Genomic DNA, 19,058 nt, shown 5'->3' with positions numbered 1-19,058 from the left:
GTGCCTCCCTGTAGCACAGCACTGCTCACTGGCGCCAGCGGCTTGGTCGGAAGCTCCTTGATTTCAGGGGTGATCAGATTTGTCTTGCAGTCCAGCACCCCACTGAGAACATTGCACTTATCAGTTGTTCAGGAAATGTTTCCTGAAGAGGTAGTTTAAGGTCACTGCTTATTAAAGGTGCAGCTGGAATGGAAGCCCAGGTCTTTCTGAGTCCCAAAGTCACTGTTCTGCCCGCTCCACTCAGCCCCTGTCATCAGCAGACATCAGCATCACCTGGTTCCCGTCTGCCAGGCAAAAGACAGTGATCTAACCATGGCCCCAGCTTTGCAAACTAGTTCATGCTTTTTCGGGCCTTGGCATTGCGTAGGGTGAGAGTCTACATACAGTGCAACAATGATGTGTCAGTGTGGAAGTCAGACCTGCATCAGGCTCTGGCTACGCAGTGGTGTGACTCTTTTATTAGCATCCCTGCAGTGCCCCGCATTGGTGCCCCTGCTGCAGTCCTGCAGGCCTTGTGGACCCAGGCACTTGGTTTAGGGAGGGGGAAGTCCTGGCTTTTCCTCCACTCACCCATCACCCGGGACCCCAACAAGGCTCTGACCACTTCTTCTTGCACACGTGGCTACCACCCTTACATGGGCGTCATCCCCTTCAACTGTTGGGTTCAAGCATCCTCTTAACTCCCTGCCTCCATACTCACACATCCACCTTGCAGTCAGAGTGCCCTTTCCAAAACTCAGGAGGTTAAGAGCAAGACTCAGGAGCCAGATCACCCAGTTTCTGCCACTCCTGGCCCACTGCTATCTGGGAGGCACAGGGATGGGGGGTCAGTTCAGGGTGCAGAGGGTCCGGTTCCGGCTTCGGAACCCACCAGTCCTTTAGCTGTCACTCCTTTCAGAGCACACCTCAGTTCCCAGGCCTAGTACAACAAAGTGCCATGAAGTCGGCAACTTAGAACAACAGAAATTTATTCCTCCACAGTTGCAGAGATTAAAAGTACAAAGTCTAATGGTCGGAAGGGTTGGTTCCTTCCACAGGCTCTGAGGGAGAATCCAGACCATGCCTCTCCCCTGCCTGGCTCCCTTGATGTTCCTTGGCTACTGCAGACTTCACTCTAGTCTCTGCCTCCATCTTCACATGCCGCTCTTCTCTTCTGCATCTCAGTTTGTTCTTTTCTCCCTTTTACAAGCATTTTCTCATTGGGTTTAGGGTCTACCATACTCCCTTATGATCTCATCCACACATTACCTTAATTACATCTGCAAAGACTCCAGTTCCAAAAAAGGCCACGTTCTGCAGGTCCCAGCAGACATAAATTTTGGGGACACTATTCAACCATGACAGAGAAGATTAAGTGAGGGAGGGAGAGAAGCCAAGAGCGTTCTTCTGAAGGAAGGCTCTCCATACAGAAACAAGACGCAAACGATTCCTCCCGTCTTTGTAGATATGGGCTTGGCTGACTTACTGGAGGTCAGGACAGCAGTGGCCAAAGCATAGCAGATGCTCACTTCTTTGGCACATTGATTCAGCTGAGGTGACAGAAAAGCTTTGCTTACAAGGGTCTGCAGGGGTGGAGGCTTCTTCTGTATTGTGTGCTGCCATGCCCACAGCCCTTGAGTACATGAATAAGTGGAAATTTGAGGAAATGAATGTGAATGAATGAGTAAATAATTGTAAATGAGTGCAGATGAATAAGTAATGGGATAAGTGATTGAATCAATGGGTGAGCAACCAGCAGCTGAATTACTCTTCTGGGCAGATAAGATTGGCAGCAAGACTGGAACTGTATGGCCGGACTGGAGCCTGAACCAGCTGGAGGCCCAAGATCAGGGTCAATCATGCTAGCTCATAGCTCTGACATTCCTCCAGCTTGCTTCTAAGGGCACAACCATGAAGTTGCATATAACAACTCTGCTCACACCCATTGGTTAGAACTTACCAGTCACACCTTGCTGCAAGGGAATCTGGGAAACCTAGTCTTTTGCTGAGAGGTCATGTGACCAGCTAAAACTCAGGGGATTCTATTTCTGAAAGAAAGACCCAGAGACTGATCAGTACGGGACAACTACCATAAAATATGGGAAGTACTTGGCACATGGTCGGTGGTCAGTAAATTATGATTTTGATCTTCTTCAATGACATTGCTAACAACTTCCAGTAAATCTCTGCATTTTCCATCAACCCTATCACCTGTCAGCACAGTAACCTCAACCCAGATGGATCATGACTCCATAATCCTGAGACGGGCCACCCCTTTTCCCACCCCTTTACCTGGCTCGCAATGTCGACTGCTATGCAGGCCTGCCTTCCTCTCCAGCTCATCCCTGGACCCCTGGTTACAGGCCATGCAGGAGGGAGGCTGTCCAAGCCCCCTACAGCTCTGACTGCCAGGAATCTGCCAGAGTCCTGGAATCTGAACCCCCAGGCACTGCCGCCCTGCTCAGGCTGAGTGGTTGCCTCACTGCGTGCTGGAGGAGTTTGTGGAAAGAATTTTCTGGCACTAGAGGGTGAAAGTTAAAACAGTAATTACAAGAACATCTGTTCCTGAGTGGAAAGCGTATCCTCTGCACACCAGGATGCCTGCCTGCACAGTTCAGCAAGCTGGAAGTTAAAATGGAAGGGAAGGTTCTGGGAGTGAGGACTAATGGACCCGGCCCTGATGCAGGCTCTTCTTCCTGGTAGGATGCTGCGCTGGGGAATAGTGTGGTGGAGAGTGAGGGACTGAGCGAGCCAGTGCATGAAAGGAGTGAGTGAATGAGGAAGTGAGTGAAAGGGTGAATGAAGGAGTAAGCTGATGATGAGTAAATAAAATAAATAAGCAATAAACGAGTAAGTGAATAAATAAGTGAAGAAGTTCATCAGTGAATGAGTGAATGAAAGTGTGATTTTGGAGAAATGAATGTGAATTAATGAGTAAATAATTATAAATGAGTAAAGAGATGTATAAGTAATGGAATATGTAATTGAGTCCGTGAATGAGCAAGCCCAGCAGCTGAATTCCTTTTCTGGGCAGATAGGATTGGTAGCAAGACTGGAATTGTAGGGCTGGTTTGGACTGAAGGCTCAAGATCAGAGTCAGCCATGCTAGCTCACGGCTCCGATGTTCTGCGCCTGCAGGGCAGACTCTAAAGTTGCTTCCCAAGCAGCCAGCAGTGTGGAGCCAGGGCTCAAGCCCAGGCCCTGTCCCTCCGGAGCCTGTGCACTGAACACCACCTGGCCTTTTTCCTGGGCAGGTGAGTGCCTGAGGCAGCCTTTGTTCCTGTTGTCACAGTTGCCTACACTCTTCACATAACAGAAGCTCTCCTCTTGCAGGGAAGAACTTAAAACCATTTTAAAAATTTAAACATTTTTGTAGTTAAATTAGTCCTCTGGCAGGCAGCATGGAGGTAGGAAGGGTTGGCTGAGAGATGTGGGGAAGCGGCAGATGGAAAGGAGTAATGGGAATCAGGGAGCTAAGTCTGAAGGCAAGTTCAGAAACTCGGATATGCCTCCCAGATGCACACCTGCGGGCCTAGATCCCAGATTTCAAGAATAAAATTAAGGCCAAGATATTCTTAGAGTAGGAAAGAGGAAAAAGAGGAGGAAGGGACCTTGGGAAGGAGGCAAGTTACTGAACTCTGCTTGGAAACAAATATCAATTATTATTTAAACATCAAATATTACTAAAGAAAAAAAATGGCGGGCATCCGGAGCATTCTGGAGTCTACCTGGATAGGCTGCCTTTGCTCTGGAGTAACAGGAGAAAATAGCATTCCTAAGTACCTATATTAACCTGTCGGTTGTTCTGTGGACTGTGACAGCTGCATTTTACATGTTAATGACTAACTATTTGTTTCACACACAGCCCCAAAAGGTATTTGTAGCCCATGAAGCAAGTATTCAAGGTTGGAAGCTTTGCCCCCAGAAATAGATTGTAAGGTGGAAGTTCCCTGAGGAGTGCCCCCTGCATGCCCCCTCCATTCACCTGATCACCCAGTCTCTCCCATTTCCAAGTCCCCTCCTGGTTTGCTTCTCCAGGCCTTCCTCCGGGCTTTGGGGTCTCTCAAAAGAGGCGAGTTGCTCCCTTGAATAGTGGTTTGGCCACAGCGGCAAGTGATGCATGGAAGGGCCTACATGCAGGGCCAGAGTCAGTGAGACCGAGGAGACAAGAGGAGGAGGACCAAGCCAGACCAGCTCCAGGAAAGAGGTGGGCCGTGAACTGGGCTGAGGAAGAGCATGAGAAGAGATCCTAATAAGAAGAATAGCTACATTTACAGAGTACTAACCCGCTGTCTGCCCTTGTTTTAAGAACTTTAAGTATATTACTTAATCCTCACAACAGTTCTAGGAGGTAGGCACAATTATTATCCCTTTCTGAATCAGTGCAGAAACTGCGGCACAGAGAAGTGAAGTTGCTCTCCCAGAGCAATACAGCTCCGAGCAGGGCGGCCAGGCTCGGCCTGGGTGTTCTGGCTCCAGCACCCACGACTGTGACCCTCTGCTGTATGTCCCTTTCAGCGAGTCCTTACACGTGATTTCATCCCACAAGTATTTATTGAGCACTTAGTCTGTGCTGTCCTCTAGACGCTGGGGATGCATCAGCAAACAAAGCAGATGCAGATTAATTGTGTGACCACTGTGTACCAAGCCCGTGAAGTCATCGCCTGGGGACATCCTGGTGAATGTGAGAAAGGGAGCCCTGCCCCATACTAGTTTGGAAGATAGAGACTAAACAACTAGTTCTGCAAGTAAGTGTGTAATTACAAGCACCCTGGACAATGCGTAGTGGAGGAAGCACGTCCCAGGAGGTGGCTCTGCATCTCTGCTGAGACCTGAACCAGGAGGGGTTGACTCCTGGAAGAGCTAACAGCATTTGCTCCTGAGTATAATGGCCTGAAAGACACCTGGCTTGCACGGAGCTCAGGAACAAGGGGGGCTGACAGGAAATAGGGTGTGTGAGGTGGGCCGGGAGCAAAGTGGAAACGTAATGCTTAGTAAAGGGCAATAGGAAGCTTCTGAAGGGCTTGAACAAGAGCGACATATTCTTTCAAGTTTGGCCCAATTCCCAGAGTTTTTCACACCCACCCTTTTTTGTCTGAAAGCAGTCTGGTCCCAATCTAACTGATCAGAACAGTGAAGTCCCTCCAGAATCATCACTGAAAATTGAAAGAGCGAGGACGAGGGTCCAGGTCTTCCTGCTCAGGGGCTGGCTGGAGAGGCAGAGAGGAGTGAGGAGGCTTCACAGGCCTGCGCACACTGTGGGCAATGGCACAACGCCACAGCGTGACAGGGTTTGGAGAGGAACACCGATGAGAAAGCGTCCAGACTCCTGGTACTGCCCAGTAAATGCCCGTCCCCCTTCCTTCAACTAGAGGAAGCTCTGCTTTGGTTGTGCACCCTGCCTGACCACCATCCCCACCTTCTATGTCAGTGGGTTTTCTGGTGGATGTTTGGCTGGTTTTGGTGCCAGGCATAAGAGAGGAGGCAAGTCGTCCATGTTCCTTTCCCAAGTCAGGATCCCTGCTCCTCAGCCCCAGCATGCTCCACACAGAGGTGCTGCAGAAAATGAATGGACTTGCCTCTGCCTGGACTCTGTAGACAGAAGCCCTGGGAGATGACTTCCCAGGTTTCGCCTCCTCCACTCCTGGCTCTCTACTGCAGCATTCTGTGGTGCTTGCTTTCTTTGGTCAGAAAGATTCTTCATCAGAAAGAGCTACTTTGGAAATTTATTTATTCAAAAAGAATCACTAGCCTTTACTTAAAAAACCCTTTCATCATTTAATCCCTCATTAATCTTAGGAGATAGTTACTTATTTATCAACACTTTATAAAGGGAAATTGAAGTAGTTGTTATGCATGCTGAACATAAACAAAAAAATCCAAGATGAGATTCCCTCCCTCTGACCCCAGTCCAGTCTCCTTTCAGCTGCAGGACAGTCTCTCTGGTTCCGTCCTTTGAAACTGGCTACTCAGAGACATCACGACAGACTCTTCCCTGCCTTTCGGATTTCCTGCTCATTGGAAGGGGGATTTCAGATGTGTTCCTGGTCCCTGGGAGGGCGAGCACAGACCCTTTTGGAGTCCTGACTCCCAGCAGCCCAGAGCTCAGAGTGGCAGTCCCTTCTCTGTGGCGCATCCACCAGACGTCAGCAGACGGATGCCAGCCAGCATTAACACTGTGGCATTGCAAGGGGCCCGAGGAACGTGGCTGGCTCCCAGCCTCTTCTTTTCTGATTCCACTGGAAGGTCGTGTTCCTTCGAGCATTTAAACCAAAAATAAATTATTGTAATCCATTTGCTAATTATACCATACTGAAGTTCTAGGCGCTGTAAATTGCAGCCGTGATACATCTACATGAAGTTTCTGGGAGTTTATTTTTAGCCAGTCAGAGAGCACTCCGATTCCTAGAGGCTTCATTTGCAAGTCTAGGAGGGGACAAGAAAAATGCATCAGCACAGTCCTTGCCCTGTGACCAGGATGGAGTCGTCCAAGCTCTCTGGCCCTCCTCTGTAAAAGCAGGTGGTTGCCATCGCTGATTGGAAGCCCTGGCTCTCCCGAAGCTCTAGCTCTCATTTCCGGACTATGAAAATCAGAGTGTGTCCAGACATGGTCTTTCCCTTCTGCCTAGTTCATCCTGCAGAATGTTGAAAGCTACCACCCCAACATGTTTGTGAACCACGGAGCACAGGCCTTCAGCAATCTCAGCCGCAGTGGATTCCTGGTTCCCTGCTTCTGATTCTTATTTTTTGGCCAGTGGAGAGAGGTATAAGGATGTTATATTTATTTAACACCTGCTATGTGCATCGTGCACTGCTAGGTGTTTGCATTTGAGTGATTTTTTGACGGCCTCCCCCATTGAAGGCCAATGTCATCCAGTTTCAGTAGGTCACTCAGTCTCGGACATTATGTGTGCCAGACACTGGGCGTGGTTCTGAAAACACCATGAAGGTGAAGTGGCTGCAACTCCCAGCCCCAAGGTGGCCAGGAGAGGAGGTAGAGCATGAAATGGGTATGTCGAAGTGCTTTTTGAAATGTAGTGTTTTCTGTGGATGATAAAATTGCTGAGTGCCATCAGAGGTGTACCACAGATACCTTATGGCTGGGGTCTCCCCAACAGGAAGGGGAAAACCAGGGAAAGCTTCACGGATAAAAAGGTATTTGAGCCTACCTGATGTACAAACAGGATTTAGAATGTGAAGACTGGGTAAAGAAAATTGAACAGACCTGGTTGATCACCTTGGAAACCTCCCTGGGCAGATCGCAGGGATGGCTGTCCCTGACCGGTCAGCATTCACAAATGCCCAGCAGAGCACATACTGACCTTCCATTCAGAGGGAAGCAAAATGGAAACATGAAATCCATGAGACAGTGGGGCAATGGCAAGTCACAGAGGTCAGGGTTTGGACGGGTAAGATAAGTAAGTGAAGTGGCTGAGGCACAGGTTTTGAATTAGACAGATTGTGGTTTGAGTTCCAGCTCTGCCGCATAGTAGCTAAGTGATCTTGGGCAAACTACATTTCCTCTCTTAGCTTCTCGTTTCTCATCAGCAAAATAGAAATAGTAATAATACCCACCTCAAGTGGTTGTAGTGAAGATTTAGTGAAATAATGTTTAGCACAGTGATTCATATACACTTAATAAATGGTAGTTTGTGATTCCTATTTTGTTGAAACAATTCTAATGAAATTATGAAATACCAATTTAAATTAAGAATTTAAGGAGAGAGAAAAGAGGGGGCTTTTTACTCTTTCACATTTAAGGATGAGGCAGAGAAAAAAGGGACCAGCAGAAGAGACAGAGAAAGTCCTTGGAGGAAAGAAGGCGAATCAGGAGAGGTTGGTGTTCTGAAGAGTTTCCAGGGGAGGCGGTGATCCTGCTGGCAGGTGGCCCAGAGAGGCGACAGCAGATTGAGAAGTCTCTGGAATTTGCAGTGACAACATCATTGTGACCATAAAAAGAATGTCTGGGAGCCACACTGCAGTGATTTGCAGGGGGCGGGGAAGGTTGGGACTGGAGGAAGTGGAGGTTTGGATGACACGGGAATTTTCCTGAGAAGGAGAAGAAGAAACTAGGGTGCCGTGAGGACAAGGTCATGGGGAGAGCGTTGTCAGATGAAGACTCTTAGAACTCAGTTAGCACAGTATTTCTCTACCTTTCTAAACCCATGCCTCCATTTGACAGACAAAAACATCACTCTTCCTTCAAGATTCTGATATTTTGGCACCCGCAACCCAACACTTATCTTCAGCTCAATTTTGGGAATCACGCCTGCCAAGAAAATCTTGTCTGGAGTTACTCCTTATATTTGTATTTTTTAAGAGCAGGAATTTAATAATCTGTTGGAATAAGGCAGGTGAGAGACTGTATAGGGTGAGTGAGGGCGACAACGAGGACCGGGTTGGCGAGACAGCGAGTAGACTGAACTGAGCAGTATGAGGAATGAGGGGGGAGAAGTCAAGGAGCCCCCCCCCCCGGGGCCCTGGCTCAGAGGGCGGGGTGAATAGCCAAACCAGCATCCCTTCTCCATGCAGGTCTTCGCCTCCACCTCTCTGGGTGGCACTTCATGGGTTTGTTGAGAATAAGAAAACAAACAGCACATGTGGTCATTGTTTGGAAACTTTCAAGTTCTTTATAGATTTAGGGTTAAAAGCTAGAAATAGTACCTTGGCTCTCTTATGCACCTCACTCTGTTTCTGCCTGCACAGCCTCCACAGTCAGTAAGCATCGTTCTAAATGGGAAAAGGGAACCAATTTGTGTTGCTCACATACCCTTTAACAGATAAGGAAGTGGAGGTGTGGAGTGGGGGGGATAGCAGGAAGAGGGCATTACAAAAACACTACTGTATTTTGCCATGTATTATATGCACCCATGTTTTATGGGCCTTATACACAGGATTATTATACCCATGTATAATGTACATCCTTATTTTTCCCTCAGAGATTTGAGCAGAACAGTGCACATTATATATGGCCAAATATGGTAGTCCAAGATTATACCCAACAACTGGAGAATACATTCCCAACAATTGACTGCATCCTAGGCTATAAAATATGTCTCAGTAAATTTCAAGGGATCAGTCAGTACCCAACAGACCACATTCTCACGTCACAGTACAGTTAAGGTAGAACTCAGTAAGAGAGAGATGGCTTTTTAAAGAAGTAGAGAGAGAGAGAGAGAGACGGATTTACAAAAATACTTCTAACAAACTCATGGGTGAAAAAAAAGAAATGATAATAGAAATTGTAAAACACTTAAAACTTAATAGCAAAAATAGTAAATATTAAAGTTGTGGAATAGAGCCAAGAAAGCACTTAAGGGAAATTTATGACCTTAAATGGTTGTATTTGAGAAGAAAAAGGGCTGAAAATTAAAGAATGGGCTGAGTCCCCAATCGAAGAGCAGCAGTAAACATAAATAAATAAGCTAGCACAGTGTTGTGTTGTTGTAAGTGGTGGGTACGGCTGGCTCCAAAGCCCTCACTCTGCACTACGTCGTGAACATCTTCCATAATATGCCCAGTGCCCAGAAGTTCTGTTTCTCTGTAAGAGTCAAAGAGATGAGCCTATAGGGTAACCACCTGTATCAAAGGTTGGTGAGAAATCTCACTCATTTATTCATCCATCCTTTCTTACTCATTCATTCATTCAATATTTATTCAGTATTTGCTCTGTGTCATCTCTCCCTTAGCTGCCTTTTCTCTGAGGATTCCAAATCCAGTCCTTGGCCTGGGGCCAAAGCTGCTGCTCTGCAGCTACTGCCAGTCCCTACCCCCACCCCATGTGCCTGGATCTTCTCTAGTGCTTGTCAGAACAGCAACTCATCAGAAATGACTGATTTCTCTCTTGTCTCTTTCAACAGGTAGACTGAAATTACCATGTGTCCAAATTAAAATTGCATACTTCAAAGATTATTTGAAGGACTATTCTTAGACCCTTTTAAGAAGATTTAAAGAAAAGTGAGTTGATTTTTTTTTTTACCCTTCAGAAAATATTCATGATTTAAGTTAATGTTATGGGTGCTTTTTTCTCTGCCTCTTTCTTAAATATGCATTAATAGGTAGACTTTATCTCCACTTATTTTGTAATACTTTTCCCCCCTAAGAACAATGAGCAGGGACTACAAGATTATTGCTTGTCTTCCCTGTAAGATTTTAGTACATTTCAAAGCTTGTGGAATCTTAAATCTTTCCGGGACTTACTTTCAGGGTCTTAGAGGCATGGACCATTCAATGAATGGATGGATAAAAAGATGGATAGATGGATAAGTGTAGATGATAGATATTTGGCCTATGCTTGAATATCATTTAGGGTTTTTAGAGAGTTCTCCCATATTCTGGATTTGAAATTCACTTCTCCTCACATCTTACCAAGCGTCTTTCTTCTTTACTACACAGCTCTAACAATGTTTGAAGACAAAGACCATGTCTCCTTTTGAGGTCTTTTCTTATTCTTTGTTCTTCTAATTACTTGTCATAATTTGGTTTCAAGAGTAGTTCCTGCTCTACTCACATTCTTTCTAACATTGTAAATGTCTCCTTAAAAAACGCATCAGCCTGGAGCACAAAGTTCTGCCAGTGTCCTTTGTCCCAAGAGGTCCGTGAGAATCCAAGCAAGAGAAACCTGAGGACCACACTTGGGTTCCAGCCCCAGCTCTGCTCTTGCTGTGCTCTGAGGAAAGTCCCTTCATCCCTCTGAGCTCAGAGAAAACAAGGCAGGTAGGACAAGAGGGTCCCTAATGTGCTGCCCACATCCATATGGCTGGTTTGCTGACTCAGAGTAAAGAAGTTACTGCTTCTCACTGTCCCGGGCACTGGAGGGGCCAGCACTTGTGGATCAGTGGGACCAGAGTCCAATCCCTGTCCCACCGTTTGCTGACTTTGTGGCCATTGGATGGCTCCTTTCTGGGTGTTTCTGTCCTCATTTGTGAAATAAGGTTATTAAGACACGTGGCAAAGGATTTGTGTGAGATGTGCTGCAATTATGTACATGAAGCATTTGGTGCCTGGCATGTTGGAAGTGTGGTAAATGCTAGTCCCTAGGAGGGACAGAGTGCCTTACCTTTAGCTGAAGGGGAAGGCAGGAGGTGGCAAAGACTCTAATAAGAGAAGGGAGAAGATGTAGGCGTGTTTATTAGGGACAGGGGACAAGTGTCCATGTCCAATAAATGCTCATACAAACACAAGCTCAACTCCGGAGAGTTCATGGAAGTAAAACTCTTCTCAGAACCGGGAAAGGAAGGACTGGTTGCAATGGAACATACAGCTGAAATGAAAACTTTCAGGGGGAGTCTGAGTGCCCGCATACACCCTGCCCACCTCTGGCTGTTGCCACAGCCCGGCTTTGGGAAATAGGATTGGCATCTCCCTAAGGCAGGTGCTTAGACCCCGATTGGACTGGGGAACCTTGAGAATCATCAAATATTGACATATATGTTCAGAAGGCTTGTTGTGAGGGTCAGATGAGAGACTGGGTGTAAAAAGGATTTATAAATTGTCAAGCGCCCTGCACATACACAGGTTTGCATTATTCATGTATCATGGGCTGTTTCAATGCTTTGGAAGTTAGGAGAGATGGTAAAACTCAGATGAGCTGAGGGTGTAATGAACCAGCAGAGTCCAGCCCACTTCTGAGTAAAGCAGCATATATGTGCATGTATTACATTTCTGTGCGTACACACATGTGCCTATATGTGTCTGCCTGTGTGCAGGAGTCTGTATGTGTGTGTGTGTGTGTGTGAGAGAGAGAGAGAGACAGAGAGAGAGGGAGAGAGAACTCGAGAGGCAGGACCTTGGGGTCCTTTGAGGTAGTCACCACTGTTTACACAGTGACTGGCTACCTGGAAAAACTACAACATGAACATGAAAACACAGGCCATGGGGTCGGCATCCTCACTCTGTAACTGAACTTGGCCACATTTTTGACCTGTTCCACAGCCCCTTTTTTCATGGAATATAAAGTCTGCTGACGGGCTGCTCTGAGGTGTTCAGAGGGTACTGTGTGGAAGGAACCTTCACTTTAGGAAAGCACCCAGGAGGTGTGGGTGCCCTCCTCCCATGGCTAATGGAGTCTGTCCAAGGTTAGGGAAAGTTAACTTGACATGTTGGGTAAAAGGAAACTCCTGAGGTATCTTAGATGCCACAGGACCATCCCCCTGAGGGCCCAGGCACCTCAGTTGATGGACAGCCCTCATGGGTGAACATACCCTCTAGCCCTGCAGAAATATTGCACACTGCAGCCTCAGCGACCCTAACAAACATACTGCCGAAAGCAAAAGCCAGGCACGAAGAAACGTTATGACTCTATTTATGTAAGGTTCAAAGCCAGACAAAACTAATCTATGCTGTCATCAAGTCAGGGTAGTGATTATCCTCGGGGAGGAGTTGGTACAGGGGAGCAAATGGGAGGGGTTCAATGTATGACTCAGTCTTTTGATCTGAGGGCTGATTTTCAGTTGTCAGAATGCATCAAACTCTTCATTTATGACACGTACACTCTACTGTCCTAATGTCGTGCTTCAATGAGAGTTTATAAAATGAATAAAAAGAACAGAAAATATAGCTGGTACTTGCAAGGGTAAGTAAGCATTATCAAGTGAGACTTGAGTTACATGTGTGTGCTACACATGAGTCAGAGTCCAAAAAATTGAAAGCCACTGATTTAATCTAACCCTCTCTCATTTGAAGATGTGGAACCTGAGACCCAGAGAAAGGGGAGTTAAGAGCAGAGCTAGGAGCAGAGCAGAGCTGGGAAGAAGACTTTAGGTCTCCTTCTGCTGATCCTGTGTCTCCCGTGGTCACTGCCAATGGGTGGAATGATGCATTCAACTGAGCAGGGCTCTGTCTGGCACCTACATGTCTGCAAGGCAGCCCTGCACTTTTGGTCCAAGGGGAGCGATTCTTTTTCCATCCACAGCTGGGTTCAGTCAGAGGCCCAGACACCTACCTCTGCAGGAGCCTGGTTCCAGCTCCCAGTCCCTTCCTTCCCCCTTCCGGCCTCTTCTGCCTGACCTGCTTCCCTCAGAGCTCTGGGAGACCATCGCGCTCAATTTTGTTCTCGTCTGTGCAAAACGACTGTCATGCCAAAGCTACTTTATGGTTGTAGAAGTTAGAGAACTGTGAAGAACATTCATTGGGCAAATAAAATCTGACAAGGCATGCTTCCGTGCTGGCTTGGTGCTTTTATTTTGTTACAAAAATGGGAGTCGGTTCAGCAAACCTCTCCTACAGGAGTCAGGGGGCCACTAGCTGCTGAAGGCATAGGAAGAGCAGGCTGCAGCCCTGTCCCTGCTGGCAGAGCTTCACAGCAGAGAAGCCTGTTGTGTGGGTGCTGAAAGGCTCAGGATGACCCTCTCACAGGGCCTAGAACTATCTTAAATGGGTGGGTTATATAACGTCAGTGGCTTCCCACTCTTTTGACTGCAGCCTGCGGCACAAAATACATGGAGCATCTTCACTCAGGACACATGCCCACCGCACAGGGAGACAAGGACAGTTTAGGATGTAATAGCCCAGGCCGCCCAGGAGGGACATCTACCCCAGCCTTGCAGGTGGGGAGCCAAGGGCATCCTCAGAGGTTTCATAGACACCGAGAAGTTTGAGCTAATGATGAAAGTAAGGGGAACCACACAGGCAAGATTGCTGAGGATTCAGCAGTTGGGACCCTCACTTGAAGAAAGCCATATTGCATTCTGGAAACTGCCTGTGGATCTGTAGGGTTAAAGTCAGGGGACTGTGCAGGGAACGTAGGGGAGGATCCAGAAGAGGTGGGCAGGGGCCGGGTGGTGAAGGGCCTCCTCTGCACCCTGACAAGGAGTGTCCAGGGTAAAGAGAAAACCTTGTCTCGCGACTCACATAGGCAAGAAGTGGCTGTCTCCTCGGAGACAGAAGAGATGCAGACTCAACTGTGAGTGTTGGTGCAGAACCAGAATTTTGTTTATAGCACTCACCCGTGCCATCCTTAAAAAAACAAAACAGAAACTTTCGGACAACTACTCTGATCCAGGCCTGGCGGAAGGTAGGAGCTGAGGAGCTGGAGTGACGAGTAGATAAGAGTTCTCAGCCTCAAAGTCCTGCCGGTGGCCTGACGGGTCAAAATTGAACACAAATTTGACATACTGGATGTTTACTGCTTCTTTGGCTTCTAATTTTTAAACATAAGTATGCTTTTAAATAAAGAATTTGAAATCCAATTCAAAAAAAACATTGAGATAGTAGTTGTTATTCTAGGGTAAAATGTCCCAAACCTTGTTCCAGGATACATAAAAATTTTCGTCAAGGAGCAGGGTGTCCTTCTGAGTGAACTGAGAAGCTCTGTACCCTGAACCATTCCTGGGAGGTCTCGCTGCCACTGACACTGTACGGGCTCTGGGGAGTCCTGCAGTGAGGATGCTGGCCTAGTGTTTCCCAAACTGATTAGCACGTCTATTCAATCCCTCTGTTTTTCAGAACTCATTTTGGAAAAGTCCATCCTAGTGAGTAACCTGAGGCTGGGTGGCAGCTCTGAGGGAGGACAAATACACTTGGCCTCCAAGAGGACAAGGAGAGATTCCCAGAGGAGGGAGCTTTTGTGGGTGTTATAAGAGGACCAGTCTGAGCCTAGCCCGGGGTCTGGCCCCCAGCAAGTGCTCAGTAAACAATTAATGATGAAGGAATGGCCACTGTGTTTGCTGGTGAGAGGAGTCCAGAGTGAGCAGAGGCAATGGCGCTGTGCAGGTGTGCCTTTGGCAGTTCAACGCAGGGTCTCTTTTCTCCTACTTGCCCCTTCTCCTGACTGTTTTGGAAAAGGCAGCAGGCGGCAGCAAAGGCAAAGTGGTTTAAGGTCACACACAATGGAGCCAGACTGCCTGGGCTTGAATCCCAGCTCTATCACATCCTAGCTAGTTCCTTAGACATGCTACACTTCTGTGTCTCAGTACCATCATCTGTCAAACAGACCTAAAAATAGTGCCCAGCTTGACATTGCCAGGATTCAGTGTTAATGCAGGCATGGTCCTTAGACAGGGGTCTGCAAATCCTAAGCCCCACATAAGCAGCATTGTTGGCATCTTTGATTGGTTTCCAGGCCTTTGTCCGAGTTCCCTTTCCCCATGTTTCTCAGCAGCCTGCAATTCTCGCATTCTTGAGCGAAGCTACCTGCGTGCCTGTTTCCCCCCCACCAGCATCGGGAAGGGCCAGGACACTGCTGCTTCTTCGTTTTCTATAGTCAGGGTTGTTTGAGGTAAGGCTCAGGTTCTGTTCCTGGTTATTGGAGCTCAACCACTCCGGCTGGGTAAATATTTCTGAGGGAGTCCAGCATTTCTATTGTTCATGTACCTCAAGCAGTTGCTGTACTCTCCAGAATCCCTTCTGCCTGCAGATGTTTTTGTAGGCCATGTAGAGGACGCCTGACCTTAATGCGGTTCGTGGGGTATGGCAGCAGTCAGTCCGCCTGCCTTTGTCTCGCTGGAGCAGATGGAGAGCTATGTGAGCAGTAGGCAAGGGGTGCACATTGGCTGCTGTGTGATGCTGAGAATGGAGCTGGCAGAATCTTGGTCTTTGCACCTGCTACTTTCAGCTTCACACCTGGCTTATAGGCCAGAAACCTGAGTGTCATCCTTGATAGCACCTTCTCTGTCATGGCACCATGTCCAGTAGGTCACCAAGTCCTAGTGGCACCACGTCCACAACCTCCCAAATCCAATGCTTTCTCTCTTGTCCTATCACCGTTCAGCTGGTCCAAGCAACCATCTTCTCTCATCTTCCCTCATCACTAAACTGAATCAGAACCTCTGCTTTGTGTTCCCATAGAGTGCCTCCCCCTTCTTAAATCGCCTCTTAATCTTTAAATTACCTGGTCCTCGTCTGACTTCTCTGCTGTATATGCCCCTCAGAATAGAAACCAAGTTCGTCTTGGTAATGGTGCTCAATGAGTAAAAATCTCCCCCCAGTTAAGGACAGTCAAGAGTATCCTTTTCTTGTCTTCTTTCCTGCCTCCCTTCTCTCCTTTTTTTCCCAATCCTCATCCAAGGATACCGTTTTTGATTTGAGAGACAGAGACAAACAGAGAGAAAGAAACACAGGGAGAGAAAGAAACATGGATGTGAGAGAGAAATATCCATCAGTTGCCTCCTATATGCACCCAAATGGAGACAGAACCTGCAACACTTTACAGGATGATGCTCCAACCAATTGAGCTGCCCAGCCAGGGCTCTCCTTTCTTTTCTTGATTCCAGTTGAAAGGGGACTGGTATTACCTAGTCAAACTGTTTTCTCTAGAGGAACCTCAAGGTCATTGTGGGGGGAGAGGAAGCAAAACAGCAGGACCCTGAGCCCCCAACCCCTCCCCAACCCAGAGACTATCTTATCTCCCTTAGACATTAGAAATTTACTTTAAAAAAAGGTTTGGAAAACACTGATCTATTCTTATATTCTCATTTTTCCAAGCAAAACTGTGCCAAGTGTCTTGCTTATGTTTATCCATAAACAAGAAAGGTATTATCTTCAATTTATAGATTCAATAACTGCTGCCCAGAGTAGTTAGGAAACGTCTTCATGGTCCTACAGCCAGTGTATCCAGAAGTTTCATCCAAGATTGTCAGACTCCAAACTCTTTCCACTACCACCTGCTGCCTCCCAAAAACCTGTCCTCCAACAAACAGCGGCTGCCCGCGCCAGCCTCCCAGTGTGGACCAGCAACCGGAGACAGAGCATTGGCATTTAATTGGGCACCACACATTCAGGTTGACAGGGCCTTCATTCCTGGGGTTTCTTGGCTGTGCGATGCTAGTTAGGGGGGAATGGTGTCCATTTAAGCCAAGAAAGGGCTGGGCAGCTTTATGCCTAAAATAATGCTACCTAGACTAGGAGCTGTGAGTCCCCAGTACCGTCTGCACAACCTAGGTTTCCCTTTCCATGTGTGGAATTTCTCCCAAGGAATCTTAGCCAAAGTAACAACGCAGGAAAGGAAACTGTGCTCTAGATTGTACAAGAAGACAGCGCTTGTTTTCCTTTGAGCTCTAGAGCGTCTCTTGCCTTTCCTTTGTCCCCAAGGCAGGTTATTTTGACTTCAACTTTGGGGTGAAGCCTGGCTTATTTAAACCTTGCTGAGACTGGAATGGAAACAGGAAAGCTGAGTTCCTACCCCAGCTCCCTCAAGAACTCACCATGTGATTCTGGGCATGTCACATGGCCTCTCTACATCTCAGTCTCCTCATCTTTCAAATGAGAGTGTTTGGACAAGGTGAGCCTGCCCACCATGACAAGGGGAATCCATGCACTGATTCTGCAGCTGTACTTTCTAATAAATCCCAGCTTCATCCCTACTGCTGTGTGGCCTCGAGCAAATGATGGTCAGTCTCATCAACTGCAGTGGGACAATGGTAAAGTCTATCTCATAGATTTGGTGTGGGGGTTAACAAATAAAGCACGTAGAATAGTGCCCCACGTGTAGTACGTTATTTAGTTACCTACTGTGGTTATGGTTGTTATCATCCCCGTTCATGAAACTGTATATGATGATACTACACTTCTTTTTGTCTAGAGCATGTCCAAATCTCTCAGTGATTAGTATTTATACTTTCAGCTTTCATTGGCTGAGAAAATATGTCATGACAGAAAGTTGCTGTGAATTCCATAATGTTTGAACTCAATGTGTATTCATCATTATAGCTGCTACATAGGTTGTGTGAGACGTTGACTCAGCTGTAGACAGTGCTTGGTGAGCCAGGATACTGTTTCCCAGGTTCTTCCAGTAACAGTATGTCCCCACTTAGAAATCTCTAATCTGGATTACCGCTGTTTCCTCCAGCATATTCATAGCACTAAATTAATGTTTGAGTACAGAAGTGACTAGACAGACGGGTGAGTCTGTTTTACATTTGCCTCATTATCTGAACAGAATAATAACTATGCATATGTGTTAACGTGTGTATCTATGAACATTTGCAGAGAAAGCCCCGGTTCTTTCTGCCCCAGGGAGGAAGATGGTTGTAGTTACATAGCTTGCATATTCCCCCGTGTTTTAGTTTATAAAGTCATTTTCACTGGAGCCCTTTCAGCTGTCTGGAGTTGACAAAAGATAAGCATTCCCTCTGCCTCTCCCATGCCTTCTTCTTCCAACAATGAGGGCTTTGTGCTGGGAAGATTGTCTATGGATGCTTCTTTCCAAAGGCCCCACAGCCTTGTCTGGCTTCTATCAAGAGTATTGTTGGGGGAGGGGGAACAGACAATTGAATTCAGGGAGGAGTGCATATGGCCTGGTGCCAACTCAACAATTCGGGCTGGGGCAGATAATTCAATATCTGTTCTGGGATATAGGCAGCCTGATAACCTGAGCCGTCTATCCAGCTATCTGCAGCCAGTGCCCTGGAAGGCATCATACTCTGATATCCAGACCCTTTCCCTCTGGGCCCAGGAGAGAATGCAAAGCTGGAGGGGATGCAAAGCTGGAGAGGATGCAAAGCTGGAGAGGATGGGTAGGTGATGGCAGAGGGGTAGGTTGCTAGTCTCAGAGGGTGGAGAATTTCACCCCATCAGGGAAAGGGCTGCTGTAGCTACTTCATCTTAGGGCTTCAATTTACTAATGAGATTAAAATGCCAAAGGCCTGCCTCTTACTTACTTAAGAACACAAGGCTTGAGCTGCTTAATGAGTGTTAGGAACCTAAGAAAGGCCTGGGCAGGCGCCTGATGAGACACCTTGTTGATTGGAATACTAAATGTGTCACCCTTTGAAAGCCAGTGATTGCAAGAGAGCAAACCCAGAGTTGAGATTCCCTGGTAGGCCTTACATTCCCACTGTTTCTACATGCTTACAAATCAGTAAGCTGATCTGGGTGAAGAATGCTTCTGAGGGTGGTTTTGATTAAAGACAAGGACAAGAATGACAATGATCACAAACAAGTTATCAAACTTAGCTGCCCACCAGACACACCGCTGGGTTTCTTTAGCGGGGGGTGGGGGGGTTGGTGTTATTGTTTTGAAAATACAGACTCCTAGGCCCTAACCCTAGTGATTTTGTTTCTCTAGACTTGGAGGCCCAGGAAACTCTACACTTATACAGGTATGCTGGATTATTCTGAAATTCCTGGCTGAGCCCATACTT

The 19,058-nt window shown here is 47.0% G+C and overlaps 1 protein-coding gene across 8 annotated transcripts in view; it reads left to right on the top strand.

The window, feature by feature from the left end:
• Positions 1-19,058, top strand: part of TENM4 (teneurin transmembrane protein 4) — a 737,502-nt gene that overhangs the window by 280,100 nt on the left and 438,344 nt on the right. The window contains exon 4 of one of the 8 annotated variants that reach the window (XM_053924562.2): positions 9,840-9,936. The exons of the other annotated variants lie outside the window; for them this stretch is intronic. The gene's annotated coding sequence lies outside the window, so the exon portion shown is untranslated. The remainder of the gene's footprint in view (positions 1-9,839; positions 9,937-19,058) is intronic. 8 annotated transcript variants of the gene reach the window in all.

The sequence above is a fragment of the Desmodus rotundus genome, chromosome 5 (genome assembly GCF_022682495.2).
Source record: "Desmodus rotundus isolate HL8 chromosome 5, HLdesRot8A.1, whole genome shotgun sequence".
NCBI classification, from domain to species: Eukaryota; Metazoa; Chordata; class Mammalia; order Chiroptera; family Phyllostomidae; genus Desmodus; species Desmodus rotundus.
This window is presented reverse-complemented; position numbering and strand designations above follow the sequence as displayed.